Source organism: Syngnathus leptorhynchus, unplaced genomic scaffold, assembly GCF_054491065.1.
Source record: "Syngnathus leptorhynchus isolate UIUO unplaced genomic scaffold, UIUO_Slep HiC_scaffold_88, whole genome shotgun sequence".
Taxonomy (NCBI): domain Eukaryota; kingdom Metazoa; phylum Chordata; class Actinopteri; order Syngnathiformes; family Syngnathidae; genus Syngnathus; species Syngnathus leptorhynchus.
In genome coordinates, this window is record NW_028232055.1 from 193,184 (window position 1) to 200,000 (window position 6,817).

The window sequence follows — 6,817 nt, forward strand, 5'->3', positions numbered from 1 at the left end:
GAGCGAATGTGTCCGCTCGGCGCTGGTTCCCGGGTCGGACCCGGAAGACGAAAAACGCCGGTCCTCGCCTGGAGGTCCCAGCAAAATCGGCGAAAAAACGACTAAGTGTCAACTTTCGAAAAAACGGCTAAGTGTCGACTTTCGAAAAAACGGCTAAGTGTCAACTTTCGAAAAAACGGCTAAGTGTCAACTTTCGAAAAAACGACTAAGTGCCCACGGCTCTGCGGGGCTTGTGAGTCCGCCCCGCGCCGGTTCGGCGGTCGGCCTCAAAAAGCAAAAAATCAGCCTCTCTCCCTGGAGCTCACCAAAAATTTGTCGAAATTTTTCTAAGTTCTCCTCGAGGTACCAGGGGGTGAGGTACCCGGGCTAAGGTGCAGTACCTTTTTTGGTCTTCAGGTGCGCCAGAGTACAATGAAATGGTCCCAGTAGTCAGTGTACTCATCGACTTTCCCCCCGTTTTCCAAAGCACCTCGTTTACGAGTATGGAGGAGATGGTGCTGGTCTCCCCACGGCGTCGGACACGCCGTCCTCGACAGCACAAGGTCGGATAGAAGACCTGGAAAGCGCCGTGGCACGCGCTGGAGGTGGGCACTTTGGCGAAAAAACGACTAAGTGTCAACTTTCGAAAAAACGACTAAGTGTCAACTTTCGAAAAAACGGCTAAGTGTCAACTTTCGAAAAAACGACTAAGTGTCACCTCTCTGAAAAAATGGCAAAGTGTCGCCTCTCTGAAAATTTTCTAAGTGCCCACGGCTCTGCGGGCTCGTGCATCCGAGCCGCGCCGGTTCTGCAACCGGCCTAGAATGACGAAAAATAACGGTCTCCTCCTGGAGCTCACAGCCAATTGTGGCGAAAAAGTGGCAAAGTGCCCACGGCTCTGCGGGCTCGTGCATCCGACCCGCGCCGGTTCTGCAGCCGGCCTAGAATGACGAAAAATAACGGTCTCCTCCTGGAGCTCACAGCCAACTTGGCAAAAAGTTTCTAAGTGCCCACGGCCCTGCCGAGCTTTGGCGTCCGCCCAGCGCCGGTTCCGCAGTCGGCCTCGAATGACGAAAAATAACGGTCTCCTCCTGGAGCTCACAGCCAACTTGGCAAAAAGTTTCTAAGTGCCCACGGCCCTGCCGAGCTTTGGCGTCCGCCCAGCGCCGGTTCCGCAGTCGGCCTCGAATGACGAAAAATAACGGTCTCCTCCTGGAGCTCACAGCCAACTTGGCAAAAAGTTTCTAAGTGCCCACGGCCCTGCCGAGCTTTGGCGTCCGCCCAGCGCCGGTTCCGCAGTCGGCCTCGAATGACGAAAAATAACGGTCTCCTCCTGGAGCTCACAGCCAACTTGGCAAAAAGTTTCTAAGTGCCCACGGCCCTGCCGAGCTTTGGCGTCCGCCCAGCGCCGGTTCCGCAGTCGGCCTCGAATGACGAAAAATAACGGTCTCCTCCTGGAGCTCACAGCCAACTTGGCAAAAAGTTTCTAAGTGCCCACGGCCCTGCCGAGCTTTGGCGTCCGCCCAGCGCCGGTTCCGCAGTCGGCCTCGAATGACGAAAAATAACGGTCTCCTCCTGGAGCTCACAGCCAACTTGGCAAAAAGTTTCTAATTGCCCACGGCCCTGCCGAGCTTTGGCGTCCGCCCAGCGCCGGTTCCGCAGTCGGCCTCGAATGACGAAAAATAACGGTCTCCTCCTGGAGCTCACAGCCAACTTGGCAAAAAGTTTCTAAGTGCCCACGGCCCTGCCGAGCTTTGGCGTCCGCCCAGCGCCGGTTCCGCAGTCGGCCTCGAATGACGAAAAATAACGGTCTCCTCCTGGAGCTCACAGCCAACTTGGCAAAAAGTTTCTAAGTGCCCACGGCCCTGCCGAGCTTTGGCGTCCGCCCAGCGCCGGTTCCGCAGTCGGCCTCGAATGACGAAAAATAACGGTCTCCTCCTGGAGCTCACAGCCAACTTGGCAAAAAGTTTCTAAGTGCCCACGGCCCTGCCGAGCTTTGGCGTCCGCCCAGCGCCGGTTCCGCAGTCGGCCTCGAATGACGAAAAATAACGGTCTCCTCCTGGAGCTCACAGCCAACTTGGCAAAAAGTTTCTAAGTGTCACATCTCTGAAAAAACGGCTAAGTGTCGACTTTCGAAAAAACGGCAAAGTGTCACATCTCTGAAAAAACGGCTAAGTGTCGACTTTCGAAAAAACGGCTAAGTGTCAACTTTCGAAAAAACGGCTAAGTGTCGCCTCTCTGAAAAAACGGCAAAGTGTCAACTTTCGAAAAAACGACAGAGTGTCGCCTCTCTGAAAAAACGACTAAGTGTCGACTCTGAGAAAATGGCAAAGTGCCCACGGCTCTGCGGGCTCGTGCATCCGACCCGCGCCGGTTCCCCAGCCGGCCTGAAATAAGGCAAAACCAGCCTCTCCGCCTGGAGCTCAGAGCCAACTTGGCGAATATTTTCTAAGTGCCCACGGCTCTGCGTGGCTACGGCGTCTGCCCAGCGCCGGTTCCTGGGTCGAACCCCGAGGACGAGGAATGCCGGTCTCCGCCTGGAGGTCCCAGCTTAATCGGCGAAAATTTTCTAAGTGCCCACGGCTCTGCCGGGCTCGTGCATCCGACCCGCGCCGGTTCCCCAGCCGGCCTGAAATAAGGCAAAACCAGGCTCTCCCCCTGGAGCTCAGAGCCAATTGTGGCGAAAAAACGACTAAGTGTCAACTTTCGAAAAAACGACTAAGTGTCAACTTTCCAAAAAAACGGCTAAGTGTCGACTTTCGAAAAAACGGCTAAGTGTCAACTTTCGAAAAAACGACTAAGTGTCGCCTCTGAAAAAACGACTAAGTGTCGCCTCTCTGAAAAAACGACTAAGTGCCCACGGCTCTGCGGGGCTTGTGAGTCCGCCCCGCGCCGGTTCGGCGGTCGGCCTCAAAAAGCGAAAAATCAGCCTCTCTCCCTGGAGCTCACCAAAAATTTGTCGAAATTTTTCTAAGTTCTCCTCGAGGTACCAGGGGGTGAGGTACCCGGGCTAAGGTGCAGTACCTTTTTTGGTCTTCAGGTGCGCCAGAGTACAATGAAATGGTCCCAGTAGTCAGTGTACTCATCGACTTTCCCCCCGTTTTCCAAAGCACCCCGTTTACGAGTATGGAGGAGATGGTGCTGGTCTCCCCACGGCGTCGGACACGCCGTCCTCGACAGCACAAGGTCGGATAGAAGACCTGAAAAGCGCCGTGGCACGCGCTGGAGGTGTCACTGTGGCGAAAAAGTGACTAAGTGTCAACTTTCGAAAAAACGGCTAAGTGTCAACTTTCGAAAAAACGGCTAAGTGTCAACTTTCGAAAAAACGGCTAAGTGTCAACTTTCGAAAAAACGACTAAGTGTCGCCTCTCTGAAAAAACGGCAAAGTGTCAACTTTCGAAAAAACGACTAAGTGTCAACTTTCGAAAAAACGACTAAGTGTCACCTCTCTGAAAAAATGGCAAAGTGTCAACTGCGAATGTGGTGGTGCATGGAAGGAAGTGGAGGACGGCCGCCTCCTTAAACACAGGCCGAAGAGGAGCGTCAGGGCCGGCTCCTTAAACACGGACCGAGTGTCGCCCTTAACACAGACCAAGCGGAGGACGGCCGCCTCCCTAAATACAGGCCGAACCGGAGCGCGAGGGCCGCTCCTTAAACACGGACCGAGTGTCGCCCTTAACACAGACCAAGGGGAGGACGGCCGCCTCCTTAAACACAGGCCGGAGAGGAGCGTCAGGGCCAGGCTCCTCAAACATGGACCGAGTGTCGCCCTTAACACAGACCAAGGGGAGGACGGCCGCCTCCTTAAACACAGGCCGGAGAGGAGCGTCAGGGCCAGGCTCCTCAAACATGGACCGAGTGTCGCCCTTAACACAGACCAAGGGGAGGACGGCCGCCTCCTTAAACACAGGCCGGAGAGGAGCGTCAGGGCCAGGCTCCTCAAACATGGACCGAGTGTCGCCCTTAACACAGACCAAGGGGAGGACGGCCGCCTCCTTAAACACAGGCCGGAGAGGAGCGTCAGGGCCAGGCTCCTCAAACATGGACCGAGTGTCGCCCTTAACACGGACCAAGGGGAGGACGGCCGCCTCCTTAAACACAGGCCGGAGAGGAGCGTCAGGGCCAGGCTCCTCAAACATGGACCGAGTGTCGCCCTTAACACGGACCAAGGGGAGGACGGCCGCCTCCTTAAACACAGGCCGGAGAGGAGCGTCAGGGCCAGGCTCCTCAAACATGGACAGAGTGTCGCCCTTAACACAGACCAAGCGGAGGACGGCCGCCTCCCTAAATACAGGCCGAACCGGAGCGCGAGTGTCGCTCCTTAAACACGGACCGAGTGGAGGACGGCCGCCTCCTTAAACACAGGCCGAACAAAATGACACAAAGTGTCAACTGCGAATGTTGTCCATCCAAGGAAGGAGCGTGATGCCCGGCCGGCTCCTTAAACACAGGCCGAGAGTCGCCCCGGACGGTCCGCCTCGCGGCGCCCGTCTGCTCGGATAAAATGACACAAAGTGTCAACTACGAATGTTGTCCATCCAAGGAGGGAGCGTGATGCCCGGCCGGCTCCGAAAACACAGGCCGAGAGTCGCCCCGGACGGTCCGCCTCGCGGCGCCCGTCTGCTCGGATAAAATGACACAAAGTGTCAACTGCGAATGTTGTCCATCCAAGGAAGGAGCGTGATGCCCGGCCGGCTCCTTAAACACAGGCCGAGAGTCGCCCCGGACGGTCCGCCTCGCGGCGCCCGCCCGCTCGGATAAAATGACACAAAGTGTCAACTACGAATGTTGTCCATCCAAGGAAGGAGCGTGATGCCCGGCCGGCTCCTTAAACACAGGCCGAGAGTCGCCCCGGACGGTCGCCTCGCGGCGCCCGTCTGCTCGGATAAAATGACACAAAGTGTCAACTACGAATGTTGTCCATCCAAGGAGGGAGCGTGATGCCCGGCCGGCTCCGAAAACACAGGCCGAGAGTCGCCCCGGACGGTCCGCCTCGCGGCGCCCGTCTGCTCGGATAAAATGACACAAAGTGTCAACTGCGAATGTTGTCCATCCAAGGAAGGAGCGTGATGCCCGGCCGGCTCCTTAAACACAGGCCGAGAGTCGCCCCGGACGGTCCGCCTCGCGGCGCCCGCCCGCTCGGATAAAATGACACAAAGTGTCAACTACGAATGTTGTCCATCCAAGGAGGGAGCGTGAGGCCCGGCCGGCTCCGAAAACACAGGCCGAGAGTCGCCCCGGACGGTCCGCCTCTCGAGGCGCCCGCCCGCTCGGATAAAATGACACAAAGTGTCAACTACGAATGTTGTCCATCCAAGGAGGGAGCGTGAGGCCCGGCCGGCTCCGAAAACACAGGCCGAGAGTCGCCCCGGACGGTCCGCCTCTCGAGGCGCCCGCCCGCTCGGATAAAATGACACAAAGTGTCAACTACGAATGTTGTCCATCCAAGGAGGGAGCGTGATGCCCGGCCGGCTCCGAAAACACAGGCCGAGATTCGACCCCGGACGGGCCGTCTTCTCCCGGCGCCCGCCCGCGTACGCCCCCCATCCCCGGTCGCCCGTCTGCTCCCGGCGGGCCTCCGAGTACCCCCTCACCCAACTGACCGACTGGCACTCATGACCCGCCTTGGTAGGGCCTCCATCGGCCTCGGCTCGTCCGACGTCGGGTGGACGGTTCCTACCCACTGCGGGTCGCACTCTAGCGCCCCGGCCGCCGCGTGAGCGTGCGCTCCCCGCGCCGCCCCGCAGGCCCCGGCGCGACCGTACTGCGGCGAGACCGAGACGACCCGGTTTGGCATCCATCCCACCTAGCCACGATCCACGGAGGCCGAGCGAGCGGCTGAGTGTCGGGCGCCGCGCGTGCGAGCGTCCGCCGGCCGCGCCGGTCCTTCCGCGAATGTCGTTTCTCAAACCCTCCGGCTTGATAGCGGCGGCACCACGGGAAGCCGTCCACACACACACCGTCCGACCTCTATCCGAAAAGCCTTCCCGACCAACCGCGGTCGCGGGGGCGTCTGTCGCTCCGCATCGGGGGGGCGTATGGCTTCCGCGCTACGCGCTGCGGGCTCGGGGGGGCCGCAACGGCTGAGTCTGACTCGGCCGGGGCGCAGCTTCCCTCCCGGCAGTCAGCAATAGTGCCGATCGCGCCTGCCACCAGCCCCCTCCCCGACGGGTTCGTCGGCGCCGGCTGGCCGCCGTCCGCCTTCGTTCCCCGAGGGTTCCCAACCAGCGCCGATCCAACTCCGCATCCTGGCCGCACGCAGTGCGTGCCTCGCGCGGGTAAGTCGCCGGCGCAGCGCCGCAGCTCCCGACCCCCGCGTACGGGAATAGTTGAGGGCCTCAGCGGGCCGCACCGACCGAGTCCGACTCGGGCCGGGGCGCAGATTCCCGCTTGGGTGACCGAACGTTCTCTGCTCGGGCCGGAGGGCCGACGCCCGTCCCCCCCCGTCGTCCCCCACGGACCGCCTCCGAGGCCACTTCGCACGGCTCATCCTCGGCTCCCTACCAATGCTTAATCGATGGGGCCGCCCGGCCGGATTCGCGCCACCCTGTCCACCGCGAGTCTCCCCAGACTAACCCGAGTTACCGCCCAGCTCGCCTAACCTTGCACTCGCTCTGCCAAACGGTCGTGTAGTCGGCGGGCCGTCCTACGGGTCGCCCTCCCTCCCCAAACGCGCGGCGGGATAGCGGCAAGGCGGCGGCGGCGGCCAGCGGCGTCGGGGCGCTCGCACCGGAGAAGAGGCGTCTTACGAGGCCGGGCGCAGCTCCCTCTCGTTTACTTGCTGAGTAGCGGCGCTCGAAGGTTCCGCGGCGAGCGCGGCTCATCCCATTGAATGTCC